At 43.6% G+C, this 21,333-nt stretch overlaps 1 protein-coding gene and 1 long non-coding RNA gene across 2 annotated transcripts in view; one reads left to right on the top strand and one right to left on the bottom strand.

Annotated features, from left to right (window-relative positions):
- Nucleotides 1-21,333, top strand: part of LOC139047299 (uncharacterized) — a 1,527,628-nt gene that overhangs the window by 1,390,212 nt on the left and 116,083 nt on the right. The window lies entirely within an intron of this gene.
- On the bottom strand, nucleotides 7,375-11,767 carry LOC139047300 (uncharacterized). Its single transcript, XR_011507081.1, has 4 exons — nucleotides 11,603-11,767; nucleotides 10,343-10,396; nucleotides 8,839-9,029; nucleotides 7,375-7,497 (listed from the first exon to the last, which is right to left on the bottom strand). It is a non-coding gene; the product is annotated as an uncharacterized lncRNA (long non-coding RNA).

Raw genomic sequence — 21,333 nt, 5'->3', positions numbered from 1 at the left:
AACGACAGGTTCGCCGCCATCGAGCGGACATGTCAGCAGTTAACGAACGTAATACAGCAAATAACGACTTGAAAATAACGACTTTTTTATCAGCACCAACATGGTTTCCGAAAGGGACTTTCTACAGTAACCCAGCTCTTAGAAACTATTCATGATTTTACTTCAGCTATAGACGCCCACGAACAAATGGACGTCATCTGCGTAGACTTTGCGAAAGCGTTCGACAAAGTTTCGCACAATAAATTACTTTTCAAGTTACAAAAAGCATGAATAAATGACACTATTCTAAAATGGATTGAAGCCTACACACTAAGAAAAAAAAGAGTATCCCTTACTCTTTTCGAAGAGTCTGGACTCGTCACGTATACGACTCACTTTGTGGGAGACACCCGAACTCTCTTTTGGCAGAGAGTCCCAAGAATATCTGTGCTCAATACAAGGTGTTCACGTGACTCCGCACACAATAGTCATGCACACTCTGTTGTAATAGTCGCCTATACCCTCTCAAAAGGGTTACAAGACTAGTGCTGAGGTAGTCCGTTAACAATTCTAAATGAGTCGAACGACTCAAGATAAAGTGTCACGTGAACACTGCAAGAATGATTCCGGTAACTATGCTAGATGAGTCTGATGACTCCAGCATGTGTGTCAAGTTACCCTTAGTGCGTGGTGCCGGCCTCTTGCAAATAAAGTAAGGTAACTAATCTATGTAAGTCGTTTCACTCTTGGATGGCAGTGTCGAGCCGCTTTTCAAAATGTGTCAACAACTCTTGTTGTAAGTACACACGACTACGGCTAGTTCTCAAGAAGACTACTATGAAAAGACAACATAGGATAACAAAGAATCCACAGTAAACTTGACAAAAAGCACATGGCAGGTTAGCAAGAAAAAGTTAATATTTCATCAATCTTTGTTACTGTCTTCTGGAAAATTCAAATGTATAAGTCAGCACAGAATCACTATGAAAGCAAGACAGTTCTCTTTACCATTAAACTGGAATCAATAGCCAACTAAGCAAAACAGTCTTAAATAAATATCCAATATGTAGCCTGCAGCTGCATATGCATGACACTGCAATGCCACTCAGAACCATAATGAGACCCCAAAATATTATGTAACTTATATGTAATATATGTAATGTAGAAGGTTAATTCACCACCGCACAAGTCTCTTATAATATGTCAAAGTATTATAAGTTCAACCTATTTCCCTGTTCTAAAAGACTTAACTTACGACTTAACATTCTAAGCAAGTAAGCTACACATAAAAAATAAGAGAGGCTGCACTTATGTATAAAGGAGACCCATATAATGAAGTGCAATAAAAACAATATTCCAACTTAGATTACATTATCTATGCATTATGCTATGCTTGCTGAAAACAACTGGTTGGCAATTGATAATCCAGTCTAATAGTAAAAACAGCTGTCTTACCTTATGGTACTCTTGTTGGCACTTTTTCCCACACAATTTGTGCATGTCAGCGTGATGAAAATTGATCTGAAAAACACCACATTAAAAAGTTGTGCATCAATTTTATTCTGTCATACAACATGCAACAGTGTATAAAAACCTCATAACTGACAAAATTACAAACAAACACAGCAACACTTACACTGATCATTTATTTATCTTGAGAAGCATACTTTTGCAAGACTAAGTAAAATAGCTGACACAGACAATTTCACAGGTAGAAATAACCGCTAATACAAAACTTTCCATAATGCAAACACGTTGACAAAATAAGTAGCACAGGCAGCTGTATTTTGTTACGGCAAAGATAGCGCATGAATGATGAGTACAAGAGAGGAAGCAGAACACATAAACAAACTATACCCAGCTGCATGCACGCAACTGTAACAATACACATAGTGCACAAAGATCCAAAAGAAACAAAGAGGAAGATGTGAGGAAGGCTTCTTTTACTCATCACAAGTCATCCTGTAAGAGCACATTATGCACTGGCTGTAATCTATCCTCAGGACATACATGAATAAGTTACTTTAGGTGCCACATTTATAAATCACTCATACAATGTTCTTGTGATTTTCCTTATTCCAATCTTTAGCTTAGCAAGCATGACTGAGTTACGTAAAGCCTCCCTACGGCTTGGCACATATACACAAAGAAGTGTTTCTATAAACACTGGAGGTCATGGACGGATGACGGACACATACCTCTTTTAATTCTTTTGTCTTTGTCATTATGATTACCTACCACAGTAGTCTTTTGTAGAGTGAAACACATCCAAATAACACACTGTGGGCAACCAAGTGTGAATACCTGTTCTCGATTTCTACCTTTCTCTGGTGTCCCGCTAAGGTAACAATGGCGCAAAGGATTGTCTTCCCAATGTATGCATTCCCATACAACAGGAGCAGAAGATAAACCACATTAATGGTACGTGAAATAAAGCATCTGTGCTTGACTTCCCACTGCCGCTCCAATCTGGAGTGATCTTTTTTTTGCTTTGTATACACTAGTACAGGTGCTACGTAGTCCCCTTGGCACCCAAAGCAATTCTCACACCACAGCAGGATGTCAATTTTTTTTTTCAATTCTAAGCAGAACTCTCGTTATAGGGGACAATTGCGAACTTATATTTTTGCTTTGTATCTTAATTATGTTGTTGACCTTTAAATTTAGCCACTTTACTACTTTTCTGCAGACAGGCCATTGCACCAATGCTAGGTTTTGAAAACACCAGAGCAGGGTAGAAAGCAAGAAGAGATATTTATAATTTGGGTGCCCTCTCTGCATTACATGGATATGTTTCAATGAACGATAAGACTACTTGGTAGATACACATATAAAAGATAAGAGAATTAAGCTCAAAGCCGACCAAATTAGTAACTGGGAATTTAATATGCAAATTAAATTTCCTCATTCCCAGTGATGAAACAGTTTTGAGAATATGTGCGAAGGCAACCAAGTCACTCATTCTCACAAAGAAAACAAAATAAAAACAAGCAAGATTACAAGAACTTCGAACTTGCAACCTAAAGTAAGACACCTGACATGACTGATTTATGTATTTACTGAGCATAAATTACAGCTAGCGCATAATCTGCTTGAACAAGATGACAAACAATGAGTTACTGTTGCTTTCTCTCTGGGGCATTTGGCTCTTCTGAACACATGCACATTGTATGGCACAGCTGCGTGGATGTAGCTGGACATAGTTATGAGTCAGCATCACTCTGTTATTATGGTCCTTCACTATTATCGTTATAATTTATATTTGGCAAGCAGCCTAACTATCGGGTTGATCAGCTGTATTTTAAACAAAACATACTGACAGATTTCCGTTTCTAGCTAACATAAGGAGGCGGGTACATCCCTTCAGATTTCAAGAAACAGCTGTGCAACAGAAAGTCTACGATGACCAGTGCCTTTATTATTAAGTGCCATGTACTAGATCTTTTTGCAATGAATACCTTACCAAAAATTGTAGTCTGAAAAACTAATTGGAAAATAATTACAAAAGTGACAGATACTAGAGATGAATTACAATTGCAAATGTTTTCGTAAACAAGATCACAATAATTGAAGTTTTATTAATTTCAGCAAAATGGCTGACATCCTATTATTGAGGCTAGTCAGTGCTGAAGGTATTGTTAGTTTGTAGGAGTCCTCAGACTGACAGCTCTGAAATATTTATCGCCATACTTGGTGGAACATGCTTTGCTGTTGCAGATATTACTTAGCCACAAAACATTTTGTAAGCTTTATGGGACAATTCTGTGTGGAAGATAAACCTATTTGATCATGTCTTTTTGGGTTGTGTATCTCGGAACTGGTGCTAGTCTGAGTTCTTACAAACTAGACGTTATTGAGTACGGTAATTATAATGCTTGCCACTGCTATAAATTTCTGTTAGCGAAAATTGTCGCATTGTCATGAAGCAGTTATGTTCAATTTTTAGCGGCAGTCACTGCTGAAACACTCAGTACAAAGCACAAAACAAAGATATGGAGTCAAAATGTAAATGTCGAACAAAGTTACAGTCAATTCTTCATTTCACAGAACTGTCTTTTTTTCTGTTAGTTTGCCAATACCAATTGCACGTACACAAACATTTTAATATTGCACTTCTGGTAAATGCAGGAAATTTCAGTGTTTAACAGAAGCCCTTGGGAAGACAGCCCAGAGTCGCTTCAACAAAAAGACTTGCGTTCAATTTGCGTTTCTATGTTGTAGGTCACTATAGCAAGGGGCATGTTTTGCTGATTGAATATTACTCGAAACAGTCTTATTATTCGTACTAGAGGATTGAAAAGAGAGCAAATTGTAGAGTTCTTCATGCAGATGTCATATATGTCATTAGTATTTCTTTAGCTGCTTCTTGAGTTATGTCCTACACAATGGGAAAATACACTGACCTTTGCAGGCACTTTCTTGTGTAAATTTTCACAAAAAGCAGTGTGCTGTAGCTACCTCAGCTTTTTGTAGACTGCAAAGTGCCGATATCTATTCAAAGAGCATGTAAAGTATGCAAAATTAGTAGGCAGGCAGAAAGGCCTGCCTACTAATCTTGCATACTTCTCATGCTATTGTGAAAAAAAACTATTGAATATACTTCAAAAACATTTTCTCACGATAGCATGAGAATAACCTTATGCACTTATAGTTGTCCTATACTTCGAAATTTGGCATACGTACTCTTCAAGATATGCAGAATGCTGATATCTAATTGAAATTGCAATCTGTAAAATAATTTATGTGGCCTAATATATATTTTGCATAGTTCCAGCAATTGTGCAAGCCGTTTGGATAGGTATCACCACTTTGCAGTATACGAATAGCTAAATAAGATACAGCATGAAGCTATTTCTGAAAATTTTATACACAGGAAAGTGCCCACAAAAATATTTTGCCACTGTGTAGGACATAACTGAAAAACAGCAGGTACACAAAAATAAATGACAATTCAAATCTAATAAAACTTTATGAATGACAGTATATTCAAATCTCTAGTACAAATATATAAAAAAGTTGTTTCGAAGAGGTAATAAGGGGGTGTCAGTGTATTCTACCAAAGTGTTAGAAAATGCCTTCAGGCATACCATGGGGAGCTTTATAAGTAGCACACGCACGCATCTGCCTAAAAAGCCCCATGCCCTGCTTGAATTCATTAGTCATTTTTGCATTCTGTTGTATGTCACCATTTGCATCCCTTAACATAGAGTGCACAAAACCAAAAACAGCCTATTACCGTATTTACTCGCATAATGATTGCACTCGCGTAATGATCGCACTCCTAAATTTTGTCGTCAAAATTCGATTTTTTTTATTTCCCATGTAATGATTTCACCCCGAACTTGCCGCAGCGATGTGTCATGTGCCAAATCTAGCTAATAATGGTCGCGCTTACCATCTCTCGACTGCTATGCGAACGACTCTTCAAGGCAAACCAAGCAGTCTGCATGCAAAAAACTTTCTTAAGCAGATGCCCCATTTAATTCCTTTCTTCACTTTCCGCACTTCTACGACAAAAAAAAGCTACAACCAAACTTTCCTTTATTATGTGTAGGCTTTATAATTGTTGTGGTCAACAAAAACAAAAAAAAGGCGTCTTTCGATACTTCTCATCTGCAATTGTGGGCACGCAACAAATCGCGAGCGGCAATGATAGCAGCCACGTTTACACTGATACGTTAGAAGTGTACCCTCTTCATACACCGACGTTTGTAACGCGGCTAAGATATTCGCCCACCCTTAGCGGAAACGTGCCACATTAGGATAGTGGTGAAGACAAATGCCGCAGTTTCCACAGCATGCCCACTATGTGTTCCTATGTCACTGGCAGCTAAGCGCGCCCATCTGTTTCTGTCCCCTCAAAGTGGGCATGGCTATGTTATTGCCGCAAACTTGCCGATATTATTCATTACTAATATGGAAGAAACTGTTTGAATGCACTGTAATGTACTCACGAGAAGAAAAATGCATTCGGTGCGTTCGGCTTGCTCTGCCGGCCACCATTTTTTTTTCGTGTCCTGCACTACATACAGCGGCAGCCGCCTATTTGTTGACCTGTTGTCATCCCGTAGTAAATGCCAGATAATATATTTTTTCTTTTTGTGGGAAATTTAACCAGCGTAATGATCGCACCCCTGAATTTGAGTCAATTATGCGAGTAAATAGGGTAACACACTGAATTTTTAGCCTGTAAAGGGGTTGTATACAAATGGGGGCAGCCAACTCTAGTGTGACAATAAACAAATATTTGTTCTCACAATATTGAAACCAGTCATAAAATATATCCTCACAAATTTGGAAATGAATAACCAAAGAACCTTGCTGATTGTCTTATTGGTGACCTAAACAAGATCTTTTGATGTTTATAATTCCTAGTTTAATTCACTTTCTCTAGTAAATGGGCTCTCACCTAGACTACTCAGTGTAAGAGACTAACCCAGACCTGGAAGCCAATATTTAAATCTGAAATAAAGACATTCATCCCACGAACATGTCACTGCTATGTCATCAGAAGCGTGCATCCACGCACATATAGTCTGTAAAATAATTTTTACATGATCTGTACTGTTACTCTTGCACTAATAAACTAGGAAATGCACTTGCTATTTAAAGCACTGCTGTAAACCTTTGTGTTTGAGAAATGCAATACTCAAAAGTGTAACACAACCAATGTGTGCATGAAACCTACGATGCCTTTGACATTCGTCAGTGTGGCAAATAGGCACTGAGAAATGCCAAGGGCATCATAGCTTTCTTGCTTGAAACCTTGTATGCGAGTACATTACCGGTATCTTTGCAGCGAAAGGAAGTCGCATTATCAGACTTATGAGGGGAACTCATGTTTCTCTAGTTTAATATTTTCTTTTTTGTGCTCCTATATTCTTGACTTTTCCAAGAATAATGGGTGTTTGAAATAAGTACTCTATATTGCTCTTAAAATTTTCCTGCACGAGAGCCCACGTTAGGTTACATTTCTTGAACACTTTGCAGTGCTGTAGATTATCAAAAGAAAGAAAAAAAATGCTGTAAGTTTGCATTTTAGCCTTCTGTATAACAAGTATGAACCTATCAATTACATACACAAGTACGAAACAACTACGAAAAACTGGGCATAAAGACATACATTATAATACCAGGAATCGATGGTGAGAATTCTAATAGAAAGGAACCATTAAAAACTAGGCACTACAGACACATATTAATTATAATACCACAAGTATTTGCTAAGAATTTGAAGATACAAATGGAATGTCTTCAGATCACTCCACCCCAACATTCATCCATGGTTCGATGAGTGACCACAGTTGGTGATGCTGTTTGGATAAGTTGCAGCTGAGGTGCAGCTGTGAAATAGGTGGAACATGTAGAGGAGTCACCAAAGGTTGCACGCTGGTTGCACAGCAGGTTGCCTTGATCTCCGGACTCACTTGACACTCATGCGTTGAGCCTGGTTATACGCCGTTTGCAAAGGGCCTGGCCCGAGTGTGTGGTACAGCTTTGGTAAAATTTCGCGGCAACCTGAAAAACATAGATCGATATCTATAAGCACCACAATATTCTTCGCCATAGGGCAAACCTGAAGTTTACCATCGGCACATAGCAGATAATGAAAACAGACACAAGCCACCAGACTTCAGGTATAAAAATGTGCAAAAGTGTAAATGAGTGTGAAGAGCTGCTTATAGGGTGGAATGTTTCATTTTGTCTTTTGTAGATCAATAATAGTATCTTAACATAAAGTCAAGTTTACTTCGCCCTCCCTAAAAAAACTTAAATTATGGGGTTTTACTTGCTAAAACCACTTTCTGATCATGAGGCACGCCGTAGTGGAGGACTACGGAAAGTTCGACCACTTGGGTTCTTTAATGTGCACCTAAATCTAAGTACACGGGTGTTTTCGCATTTCGACCCTATCGAAATGCGGCCGCCGTGGCCGGGGTTCGATCACACGACCTCGTGCTCAGCAGCCCAACACCATAGCCACTGAGCAACCACGGAGGGCATGGCCCTCCCTATTTGTGTAAGTAGGCTATTCCATGCGAGCTGTACCAACCTGGCACACGACCACTTGAAATTTTTTTTTGAAAAACTGGAGGCCCTTCAATATAGCACAAATGTTAATTTCAAAAAATACTTAACTTAAAAAGTTTTTTTACTGGCGCAAGCACTAAGTGAGATTTCGTGTAATGCACCAATCTATGCATCATAAAAGGCATAGCAGAAAAATTGGTTCCTTCATTAAGGGGGCCAAATTTTTCAGGACAATAAAGAGAGGCCTTACACCAAAAACTGAACTGCGTATTAGCCATTGCTCAGTTTATTATGGGTCATTAAAAATGGACAAAATGGCCTAATAACTTTATTTTCATGAATCTGGCTTACACCAAAAGCTGCAAATTGATGTAATCCTTATATTTACGAGTTGTGCTGCATGCAAAAACTGGTTTCAGGAACATAAATTATGCAGCAGTGCACAGAGATGAGGATGAACTAGCAAAAAAAGTCAGTTTTGGTGTGTTTATCGGCATACTTACTATTGAGGCAGTCCTAGTAAATTTATGCCCACTACCATGTATGAGTGTACACTGTATTGTTTTTAGATTGCTAAAGCTTTATCAAAGCAGTTTTTTGTTAAGCAAGAAAAAAAAATTTTACAAGTGGTCTCCTACTGGTTTCAAAATTTGCAGCGCGTTTCGTGTAATCCACATAGCCTTTTGGCGGCTAAGGCAAACTGCATGGACTTGAGCATCCCTGCACAGATAGCAGGGAGTCTAAACTGCTTTGAAGTTAACTCTTTCATTGCTGAGTGGCTACAAGCCACTTCACTCAAAAAATTGCCACTTAATCACATGTATTTACCTTAATCTTTCTGTCGGCTTCCAGCCTGCTTGGCATCATCACGAAGGCTGCCAACTCCCTAGTGGACGTAGTCAGGACACGGTGGTGGCAGGACGCAGTGGCAGGAGCCGCCAAAGGCTTCGAACTCTCTAGTGGACGTAGTCAGGACACAGTGGTGGTAGGATGCAGGGGCGGGAGCGACCAGAGTGTACCTGCAGCAAATTTGCACAAATGCTCTTAGTCCTACCATGTCACAATTTACAAGAAAAATTAAGCTGTCTGTGTAACATGGATACCAATACAAATAAATGTAAACAGTTAGGTCCTACAACACAACTAGAACATCGACAAAGAAGAAATGGTACTTATGCTTATGAAAATCCAAGCAATGAAAAAAAGAGAATGTGCATCCGATTTGTGCATGGAAGCTCAGTGGAAACCCGAGCTCATACCATCAAATGATCTGCTAGTCAACTGCAAGCCTCTTAAAATGTCATTGTATATTTTTTACACGCACTATGTTAAGCTGCATTAAAACAAGTTCAGCATCTCTAAATATAAGTAATCACGAAGCAATTCAATTAATGAATTCCAGTGGTCGATAATGCAACAAAGTGCATGCTCTGATAAAGCTGGCCAAACTGGGTAGTGACAAATAACAATGTGGTTCTCAGCAGACTTAAACCACATCATGTGGGGGTGCCCTAAGCACCCCCTTCCCCCTTTCCTCAAGCAATTAATATCTAGTGAGGAGCAGTGGGAGGCTGCCTTGCGCAGCTCCAGGCCCGATCTTCAGGAGGCCATCCTGGAGTGGGCTGAGAGGATAAAGGAGGCCTACTTCAAGTAGTTCCTCCCCCCATCCTCTATTCCATTGCCCCCTTCCCTTTAAAGAGGGATAAATAAAGTTTTTCATCATCATCATCTACATCTTGTTTTTGTGGCTTTCGCTGTAGCATTAAAATACACAAGAAATTTCACATTCCTGACATTTAACCCTGCTAATTTTTATTCCATAATGCATAATACTTCAGCAAGAGCAATAATGCTGTCTTTTAATCATAAATAGTGATAGAACAAGAAATTTTACTGGAGCTAATGTTTTGACAAGAAAACTTATCTCCTTCTTTTTGTCGAAACATTGGCTTCAGCGATGCTCCTTGTTCTATGGCTCTTCATCATTTCAAGTCTCTGTCTTCCTGTGTACCTCTGTACTTTCAATGTTGTATCAATGAAATTGTAATAACGGAGAATTAGTAAATGTAGCTGATGAAGAACTTGGCCTTGTTGGTAGACAATGACAGAGTAACTGCGCAACATAGAGATACGAACAAAGGAGGCTTATGTGTGCCGTCTCCTCCAGCCATGTCTCTCCTTTGGACAATTACTCTATCTCTATGTAAAAGTATTACCCTTTGCACAATAATGCTGAAATGAATAGAGGCCAGGAAAGTGAACACAAAAATTACAACAAATAGCATCATATGCTAATGAGATATGCGAAAGTGCCTGCTACGATCTGTCTCACCCATAACGTGCTGGATAAGATGGCGTCTTCTGGATGTTGGCATTTCTTGAATACCTAAAATAAAGTACATTTCAAAATTACAAAAATACACAGAACAGCAGTAGCAGAGGAGATAACGCATTGTTTAGTAAAAGAAAGTAAACTAATCTCTGATGCAGTGCAGACGAAATTCCCTTTATTAAATTAGTAGAATAATACACCACACTTCATTTCATTCAATGCTGTGAACGTTTCTTGATACAAGAAAGAAAGGTATTTCTGCATGAAAACAGTAAAATAATCATAGCCTTCTGCTTTTACAAAATACGCGACAGTGACTAAGCCAACTACAGCAGTGTATACTTAAAATTGTTATATGCACATTACAATAGCCAAGACAGGATAAACTTGAGTTTATATGATCACCAGGAGGTACCACTTTGCAATCAATTCATTTCTGCTTGCCAAATATCTGCACTAACATAAGACTACAAATAAAAAGACCCTCTTTTTCATAAAACACCGGACTCAAAATAGAAAATCCAGTAGGAATACCACAACTTCTGTGCATAACACAGCCAGGTTTTGTACGCCTAGTAGGATTTACTATATAAAGGTTGCAGCAAATTCATGCTTTTAAATATTTACCACCATGAAAATAAAGATTACATAAAAAATAATAACATTATACATCGGCTTAGATTGTCAGCTAACGTGTTTTGTGTTTTCTGCTTACAGCCAAATGCACATAAATTTTTTTCTGTTTCAGCGCTTTTAAAGCGTCGTGTCTGTTCGCTTGTGCCTGCAGCCGCTTTACCGCTCTTAAGATATCTGTGCTGCCACATCGCCTGACACTGCCATACAGCGTTGTAGCGCTTTTATTATTCGCGGTAATATACCTAAAGCGCTAGTAAATCTTCAGAATACACAAGCTGTCTTTTCGACTACCTGTCTTCGCCAGCGAAAGTCACACTGGTGCTAGTATTGTATCTACACTTCAAGTTACGCAGTACTTGATATTATACGGATTTTTCGATGCGACAGGCCACTCGTCACCGGAGTCGTTAAGAACGGTGTTTCTCCTGGCAGTACAGCTTTGCAATAATTTCAGATGCTCTCCTGAGGCTTCCGTCTGCCAGTAGTATTTTCGCATACATACGCGCACGCATGCCCAAGAAACATCTGTGAACTGCCAAGAGAAACGTGGCGCAAAATGTAGCCATACCGGAAGGGCCGAGTCCGCGCCGTTTGTAAACTCGGAACAAAAGCTGATATGCTTACCTGAGACGTTAAGAGAAATATGGCACAGGTCACAGGTCCCCACTGGTAGTGGTTCGTATGCATCTGGTCGTCTCTGTCCGTTGCGATCTCCCATATCACAATGAAAGATGCAGTGCAAACCGAAAGACGAAATCGGCGATACGCTGCTGCTGGCGGCGGTCCCCTCCTCGCAATCACACAGCACGCACAGAAGCTCCCACCGTAACTTGCCGCAACGCTTGGTTGCAGTCGCCCCTAACGCAGCGATTTCAGTACCACCCAACGACAACGCACTCGCGCGTGATACATCGCAACTTTAAAATGGCGTCATGCTATTGACGGCTTCGGCTTTGGATCATTTTGTATCTGCACAACTGAGCAAAACAGTTGCGCTAGTTTCGGTTTTGTTTCCTCGCGTTGAAATAAAAAGTGTTTTGCTCACTGATAATTTTACGTCACTTAAGTAATGTGCACGAATGAAACAGCCATGAATTTAACACGCGTGTTGAAATACCCGCTACGTTCACTTGGCAGAAGCAAAATTTGCTCGTCCGAGCGTGGTTACGTTTGAAATATCTATCGGGGGGCTGTCGGAGCATGCTCGAAGTGTGAAGACGCGGCGTAATTGTCCTTAATTTGCTTAGCTCTAACGGTGCGGCTGCCCTTTATTTCTGTCGAGTGCAGTTTGCTCTGATGTGAGGTAGAACTACAAAGCCGCCCATGTTACTGAATGATCTAGTGCACCTGAAGCTGCCAGAACTCCGGTATTTCCTCCACAAGTTCTTGCGTCTGTGTGCCGTTGTCACCAAATGCGAGCGTAGTCATTTGGCGGAGATTTAGCAACACATTTTCTAGAACTACCGTTCACCGTTCTGTCACGACATGGAGAAGCAGCGTGGTTGGTCCTTAGTGAAAATTTCTATTTATTGCGAATTTTGCGATAGCAATTATATGGACACAACCGTCGAAATATATCTGTCGGTGTTACCGTGAGCTTTCGTATGAAGTCAAGTGCGATAAGATCCTATCCCGCGCCGTTGGCTGTGCGCGTTAAAGGAAGTGTTTGAGGCTGAGCCGGGCTCAATGGGCGCCCCAAGTATCTATAGGAGGTCACGTGATAAAACGCGCGCAAGCGGGGAGAGGGATGCGCTAGTTTAGCGCGCTCCTCCTCCTCTAGCCGTTGCTCTAGCCCGGTCTTGCGCCACCCTCGCTCTGTTTTGGTGATAATTTCCTATGGACGCAAAGCTGAGGGGAGGGGGGGGGGGCGCTCAGATAACGCAATTTTGCGGAGACGCTTTGACGGAAGAGGCAGCAGAAGCGTTCGGTCCGCTCTGTTCGCGCCCTTCGTCACGCCAACGCTTTGACAGCGAGTGTTCGCCGTCATTGAGTGAGATCTGTTGTTTGCACGTACGCGCGTGAGCCAGTGCTTCCTAATTTAAGGAGTAAGCGAATGTTTACTGCAGTTTATGGAGCCGATGAAACAACGAACCTTGGTTCGAGCAATAGTTCGTGCAGTGGTTCATGCAGCGTTGGGGCGAAACTGCTGTATTTTTGTTTTTATATTTCTAGGGGGTTTCAAAGCAGTGTTGCGTACGCTAATATTTGTTTCTGGCCGCGGAACGCAACGCACTGCGGTAGCCCAATGGCTTTGGTGTTGCGCTGCTGAGCTCGAGGTGACGGGTCCAATCACAACCGCGGCAGTCACATTCCAACGAGGGCAGAATGCGAAAACGCGCGTAACCGTGCATTCAGTACACGTTAAATAACCCGAGCTGCTGAAAATAAATCTGCAGCTTTCCATTACCGTGCGCCTCATCACAAGATATTGATTTTGGAACTTAAATCTTCCAAATTTAGTTTAAGTCGCGAAATTACATTTACAATCGACACTGTTGACTGCACCTACTGAACTTATCTATTTGCTGTGCTCTCTTTAGTAGCCAATACTTTTTTTTAGATTTACTTATGGTCAGAATCCAGTGTGACAAATCCAAGTTTTCCTTATCATGGGAATCCAGCTATCGCTTAAGCGTGTGAGGTATCAACAAACATGGTCAAGGAAAATCAATATATAGACTTCGAAGTAATTGCAGAACATGACAAGGATGAAAGAATGATACACGGCATTACAACCAGGACAGGAACCCGAGGGCCTGCCTAAAACAGAAGAATTTATCTGGTATTTGTTCCCCTGCATTAAAATCTTTCTCTCGCCAGACTCATCTCGAATATCAGAGGAATGGCGATCTTCCATGACTCTTAGCGTGCTATTGAGAGTCAAACGACCCATGCGGGAATGTTGACCCTTCTTTCTGACTCTACTGGCGCAAAAGTGGGTCTTCGGAAGAAAAAAGAGAGTCAAGTTGCCGTGACTCACTTTTTACTCTCTTTTTTCTTAGAGTGTACCTACACAATCGCAGGCAGGTTGTGCGTGTGGACGAGTGCTTGTCCCCTGCGTTAGAAGTGCTTTCTGGTATTCCCCAGGGGTCTGTTCTGGCCCCATTGCTGTTCTTGGTTTACATTAACGACATTACAGAGATTGTCGAGTTCCCTGTGAAATTGAAGCTTTTTGCTGACGACTGTTTAATTTATTCTACGGTAACACACATTCACGACCAAATCAGAATTAACCGGGTTCTTCATTCCCTTCACCTTTGGTGTGAAAAATGGGACATGGAAATCAATTACAACAAATCGACTTTTACACATGTTACTAACAAAAAAAGTGTGGCACCATTCTTTTATAATATTGCAAGCAACAAACTTAGAAATGTAGATACATTCAAGTATTTGGGGATCACAATTACACATAACTTACACTGGCGTAAACATATCGATAACCTGTGCTCGACGGCTTCACAAAAACTGTATTCACTGAAGAAAAAGCTGGAACATGCAACGAAAGATGCTAAATTAATTGCTTATAAAACTCTCCTATGTCCATCTTTAGAATACGCTTGCGTTGTCTGGAGCCCCCACCAAAAAGTCCTAATACACAAACTAGAAAGAATTCAAAGAATGGCTGCTCGTTTTATTGCTTCAAGGTATCGAAGGACTGACTCGGTAACAACAATTCTGCGTTCGTGTGGGCTTGAGTTGCTGGAAACCCGAAGGAAGAAAGCCAGACTTAAGATTTTTTTTTCAGATACTTCAAAGGGCTCTGAAGATAAAAAAGGAAACATATGTCCAGTTCCCTGCAAATCGCAGTGAGAGAATAAACCACAGCAGAGCCGTCAAGCCTTATAACACACGTGTTGATATTTTAATTATTCTTTTTTCCCGGACGTGATTGAAATGTGGAATGCCTTACCTGATGTTGTTGTCGATCAGACGGATGTGCACAAATTTGAATGTTTGATTGATATTTTGTATCGTGAACACCCAACCTCATGCTATGAAATGTAAAATTTGCTTGTGTTGTATTATTTTCCCTCCCTGTAACAACCCTCAAGCGAGGGTTAACAGTATTAATAAAGAAAGAAAGAGAAAGAAATAACGCGGCAGTACAATCAGCAACAATCATGGCCGCTCCAGCAACAGGAACAACTACAGCAGTGAAGGGTCTCGTGACCTGGCAATGGAAATGTAACGGTTTCGCTAGCAAGAAGGCAGCCTTGCAGCAACACATAATACAAGTAGCAAGCAAGCCTGATATAATCATGATACAAGAGACTCGCGCTCATGCAGTGTCGCTACCCGGTTACCGGGTATACGCCAAGTCTCCAACGGTCAGCGGCGGTAGAGGGATATGCACATTGGCTCGCAAGGGACTCACCTTCATTCAGCACGAGTCGCGCAATAGTAAAATTGAATACACTCTCATCGAGGTCGTTACGGGCAAGAAACAAAAGAACAGCACCTTTCTGCTTAACGTCTACAGTAGCCCTTCACACAGGAAGCAAAAATTCAAGACGCTCCTTCACAGAGCCAGCACCGTGGCGGGGACTCGCAGGCTCGTCGCCGGCGGGGACTTCAACGCAGCACACCCGGCATGGGGATATAACAAGCAATTGGCCAAGGGGCGAGACCTGTTCCAAAACACATTAGACCTGGGCTTCACCCTCATCACCGAGCCGACTGATCCTACAAGGATTGGGAACTCTGTGTCCAGGGATACGACGCCGGACCTCACGTTCGTGAAGAACGACGAGAAGGGGAATATCTCCTGGCGCAACACGAGGTCAGAGCTCGGCAGCGACCACTATATCGTAGAGGGCATCATACCGGAAGAGGTGAAGGCCTCGAAGGACACCAGAAAACAGAGTTTTACGGATTGGGATGCCTTCCGTAGCCTGTTACAGACGGAGATGCAGGAAATTGAGAACTTAGAAGAATGGTGAGCCGACATCGCGGCGAAGGTCGAGGAGGCTACCAAAATCATAGAAACGGGTGAGCAGGTCGACAAGGTTAACAGCCGCCTCGCGCACTTATTCGAAGCAAAGCAATCTATCCTAAACAGGTGGAAGAAGCAACGACTAAATCGGCGCCTAAGGAAGAAGGTGGCGGAGCTGAATCGCTCCATCGAAGTTCATTGTCGGCTGCTCTGCACGCAACAATGGAACGAAATGTGTAATGCTGCGGACGGGCGGATGCATTGCGGCAAAACCTGGAACTTGATGTGGCATCTGCTCGACGAGACTAAAACAAAATCCCACCAACGCAACCGCCTCGCAAAGATCATTCACAAAGCAGTCAAGGAAAACGGGGAAACTGAAGTAATCAGACGCATAAAAAGCAAGTCCCTTCCGATTACACCCACGGGAAGGCATCTTGAGTACGGCGGTCAACCCAACGAGAAGCTTGACACGCGACATCAGCGTAGAGGAGGTGCCAGCGGCCCTGCACGAACTAAACAGCAAGTCAGCGGCCGGTCCGGATCACATCTCGAACCGAGCGCTCAAGAACCTCAGTGATGTGGCCATCGAAAACCTCACCGGTTACTGCAACAAGTGCTGGTGTGCGGGGTCACTGCCCCAGCAGTGGAATACTGCCAAGACCATACTCATCCCCAAACCAGGCAAGCCGCCGAAGGCGGACAACCTCCGGCACATCTCGCTCACGTACTGCGTGGGCAAGGTGTTGCAGCACGTCCTCATGTGTAGGTTCGATCATAGGGTTTCGGCGTTCCTTAAGCACCCAAGACGCGATGATTCTATTGAAGAAATATATAATTGACGATGACACCCTAACCAATGACAACAAGGCCATTCTGGGGCTGCACCTGCAGAGCACCTTCGACAAAGTGAAGCACTCTGCGATCCTAGCCCAGGTGTCCAGACTCAACATGGGCGCAAGAACGTACAAATACCTCAAGGACTTTCTGACGGGGCGGACAAACGAGCTCTGCGCCGGCGATCTACGGCTACAAGAGAAGAGGCTCGGTAGTGTCGGGACCTCCCAAGGCTCGGTCATCTCACCGTTGTTTTTGAACCTCATTATGATCGGGGTGGCCAAGCGACTCTCTCGCGTCGAGGGCGTCCGGCACACCATCTGCACCGATGACATCACGCTGTGGGTTCCGGGAGGCAGCGGTGGTCACATTGAGAGCACGCTGCAAGAAGCCGTCGACGCGATCGAAGGCCGGCTGAACTGTCCGGTTTGATCTGCTCACCGAGCAAGTCAGAACTGCTGGTGTTACCACCGAAGTACGTCAGACGTAAGAAGAGCGAAGCGAGGGATTACAAGGCCATCAAGATCGTGACGAGGAACGGCCACGTGATCCCGGAGGTCCACAAAATCCGGGTGCTCGGCATGATTATAGACAAGCGACGGGGCAATGGCGACACTATTTCCCGTCTTACAGCCAAGATTACCAACGCAATACGTCTCATCAGACGGGTTGCCAGCCGCAATTCCGGGATGAAGGAGGAAAGCTTGATTCGGCTTGTGCACTCCTTTCTTATCAGCCACGTCACCTACGTTGCAGCCTTCCACAACTGGATGCAATGTGAAAGTAATAAAATCAACGCCCCGATACGCTGAGCTTACAAGGCGGCGCTGGGACTATTCGAGTGTATGAACACCAACAAGCTCCTGAGCCTGGGGGTACACAATACCCTCGACGAAATTGCGGAAGCGCAACGGACCGCCCAGCTGGAGCGGCTCTCTATGACCGAAGCTGGCAGGCGCATACTTCAATACTTGGGCTTCACGCCCGGAGCGAAAGCGGCGAGTAACGACGTTTCTGTCCCGGACGGAACCCGGCACCGGATTCGGGTGGACCTCATCCCGAGAAACATGAACCCGGAGTATAACAAGGAGAGAAGAGCGGTGAGGGCCAAGGCCCTCATCGACTTTCACGCCAAGGACGAGCACGCAAGGTTCGTGGATGTGGCAGAATACCAGGGAGACTGCGCGGCGTTCGTAGCTACCGTCATCGAGGCGTCATCCGGCGCTACGAGGGCAGCGGCGAGCTTACGGGTCCGCGAGGCGTGTCAGGCGGAAGAGGTGGCCATTGCCCTGGCCATTGCCGACCCCGGGTGCCAGATGGTGTTGTGCGATTCGCGAAGTGCAGTGCGGAATTATGCAAAGGGCAAAGTGTGTGGTTAGACTGTGCGCGTTCTGTGCTCGGCTGACCTGCAATGACAGAATCGGTATGTTAGAATCAAGTGGTTCTCGGCGCACGCGGGCAACGATGCGTCCCAGAAGCACGATAACCACAACGGGACGGCACACGCAGTGGCGCGAGCGCTAACCACCCCCGCCGCTGCAACCGACCGTCCAACGTGGTGTAGTTCCAAGGACCGCATGACGATGTTCAACGAACTTACACAGTTCCACCGCCTTACTCGAATGACTTTCCCACCCCCGCATCCGGGGCTGAGCCGAGCGGAGGCGGTGCTGCTCAGACAATTGCAAACTGGCTCTTTACCCACCCCAGTGTTAATGACTCATCTCTACCCTAAATTATATGTGAGTGATGTGTGCCGCATGTGGCAGCGGAAGAGGGCCACCCTGACGCACATCCTATGGGATTGCACCAAGATCCCCAATGAGGCTTCGACAAGTACAATGATTCCGCCGCGACTCGCAGCTGCAGCGGAATGCTACGACCATGAAAGCCAAACCTGGGCCGTCCAGCAGGTCTCGGCGGCTCTTGAAAGACAAAGGCCGAGTGAAACCGATGGAACGTTGCCCCTCAGGGCGACAAACTGCGGGAGTAACACGTGCTGCAGTTGAGTTGAGACCACCCGCTGAGAAGACGTCAGGGCCAGCGTCAAGGCGCCATTTAGTCATGGTGTCGTTCTGCAGGTGACTACATGAAGTTCTCTCTCTATATATGTTTATTGTCTTTACAATCACTCTCCGAAGTAACTATTCCAGACGACTGGAAAGTGGGGAACATCGTTCCCATGCACAAAACAGGTAATACTGATTCACCTCTTAAATATCGGCCCATTTCACTGACAAGCATTCCCTGCAAAATCATGGAACACGTCATTTACTCTCAAATCATGCGATTCTTAGATTCCAATACTTGTTCCATGCGTCCCAGCATGCTTTTTCGTCCGTTTGCTCTTCCTGTCCACACGCACCGCATTCCGCACCAATCCCTTGGTGTTTGCCTCGATCGGCGCGTCTAAATCCTTGATTTTTGCCTCCAGTCAGATAAACTCCGTTTGAATATTTCTATCCCCATAATGTATTTTTTTCTGTCCCTGTCCCGCAGCCCCAATTATTTTAGTCAGTACGCCCCGCTTCTTTGAAATAAAGGATTAGGCCCTTACCAGAAATTTATGCGATGTTCGGCCGTTTGCTCTTCCTGTCCACACGCACCGCTTTCCGCATCTATGCCTGTGCTTGCTTAGCTCGGCACCACTTATTCCTTGATTTTTGCCTCCATTCAGATAACTGCCGTTTGAATATTTCTATCCCCATAAAGTCATTGTTGCTGACCCTGTCCCGGAGCCTCAATTTTTTTAAAGAGTACGCCCCCTTTCTTTGAACTGTAGGGTTGAGCCCTTAACAGACATTTATGCGATGTTCGGCCGTTTGCTCTTCCTGTCCACACGAACCGCATTCCGCATTTATCCCTTGGTGCTTGCTTCGATTGGCACAACTTGATCCTTGAATTTTTCCTCCAGTCCGATAATCTCCGTTTGAAAATTTCTATCCGCACAAAGTCTATTTTTCTCTCACCGTCCCGAATCTCCAATTCTTTGAAAGAGAACGCCTCGTTGCATTGAACTGTATGGTTAAGCTCTTCACAAACATTTATGAGATGTTCGGTCGTTTGCACTTCCTGTCCACACGCACCGCATTCCGCATCTGTCCATTGGTGCCTGCATCAATCGGCATGTCTTAAACCTTGATTTTTTCCTCCAGTCAGATAATCTCCGTTTGAATATTTCTACCCGCATAAAGTCTATTTTCTCTCACTGTCACGAATCTCCAATTCTTCGAAAGAGCATGCCCCGTTGCTTTGAACTGTAGGTTTAAGCCCTTCACAGAAATTTATGAGATGCTCGGCCGTTTGCTCTTCTTGTCCACACGCCACGCATTCCGCATCTATCCCTTGGTGCTTTGCTTCGATTGGCACGTCTTAATCCTTGATTTTTGCCTCCAGCTTGATAACATCCATTTGAATATTTCTACCCGCAAAAACACTATTTTTCTCTCATTGTCCCGAATGTCGAAATGTTTGAAAGAGTACGCCACGTTGCACTGAAACGTAGGGTTAAGCCCTTACCAGAAATTTGTGCGATGTTGGGCCGTTTACTCTTCCTGTCCACACGCACTGCATTCCGCATCTATCCCGTGGTGCTTGCTTGGATCGGCATGTCTTAATCCTTGATGTTCGCCTCCAGTCAGATAACCTCTGTTTGAATATTTTTACTCGCATAAAGTGTAATTTTCCCTCACGATCGCTAAGAACCATTCTTCGAAAAAGTACTCCCCGTTGCTTTGAACTCTAGGGTTAATCTCTTAACAGAAATTAATGCGTTGTTCGTCCGTTTGCGCTTCCTGTCCAAACGCACCGCATTTCGCATCTATCGCTTGGTGCTTGCCTCGATCGGCACGTCCAAATCCTTGATTCTTCCCTCGAGTCAGATATCCTCAGTTTGAATATTTCTACCCGCATAAAGTCTATTTCTCTCTAAGTCCCGAATCTCCAAACCTTTGAAACAGTACACCCCGTTGCTTTGAACTGTAGGGTTAAGCCCTTAACAGAAATTTATGAGATGTTCGGCCGTTTGCTCTTCCTGTCCACACGCACCGCATTCCGCATCTATCGCTTGGTGCTTGCCTCGATCGGCACGTCCAAATCCTCGATTGTTCCCTCGAGTCAGATATCTTCAGTTTGAATATTTCTACCCGCATAAAGTCTATTTCCCTCTCAGTCCCGAATCTTATATCTTTTGAAAGAGTACACCCCGTTGCTTTGAACTGTAGGGTTAAGCTCTTAACAGAAATTAATGCGTTGTTCGTCCGTTTGTTCTTCCTGTCCACACGCACCGCATTCCGCATCTATCGCTTGGTGCTTGCCTCGATCGGCACGTCCAAATCCTCGATTGTTCCCTCGAGTCAGATATCTTCAGTTTGAATATTTCTACCCGCATAAAGTCTATTTCTCTCTCAGTCCCGAATCTTAAATCCTTTGAAAGAGTACACCCCATTGCTTTGAACTGTAGGGTTAAGCTCTTAACAGAAATTAATGCGTTGTTCGTCCGTTTGTTCTTCCTGTCCACACGCACCGCATTCCGCATCTATCGCTTGGTGCTTGCCTCGATCGGCACGTCCAAATCCTCGAT

Source organism: Dermacentor albipictus, chromosome 7 (genome assembly GCF_038994185.2).
Source record: "Dermacentor albipictus isolate Rhodes 1998 colony chromosome 7, USDA_Dalb.pri_finalv2, whole genome shotgun sequence".
Classification (NCBI taxonomy): Eukaryota; Metazoa; Arthropoda; class Arachnida; order Ixodida; family Ixodidae; genus Dermacentor; species Dermacentor albipictus.
This window is presented reverse-complemented; position numbering and strand designations above follow the sequence as displayed.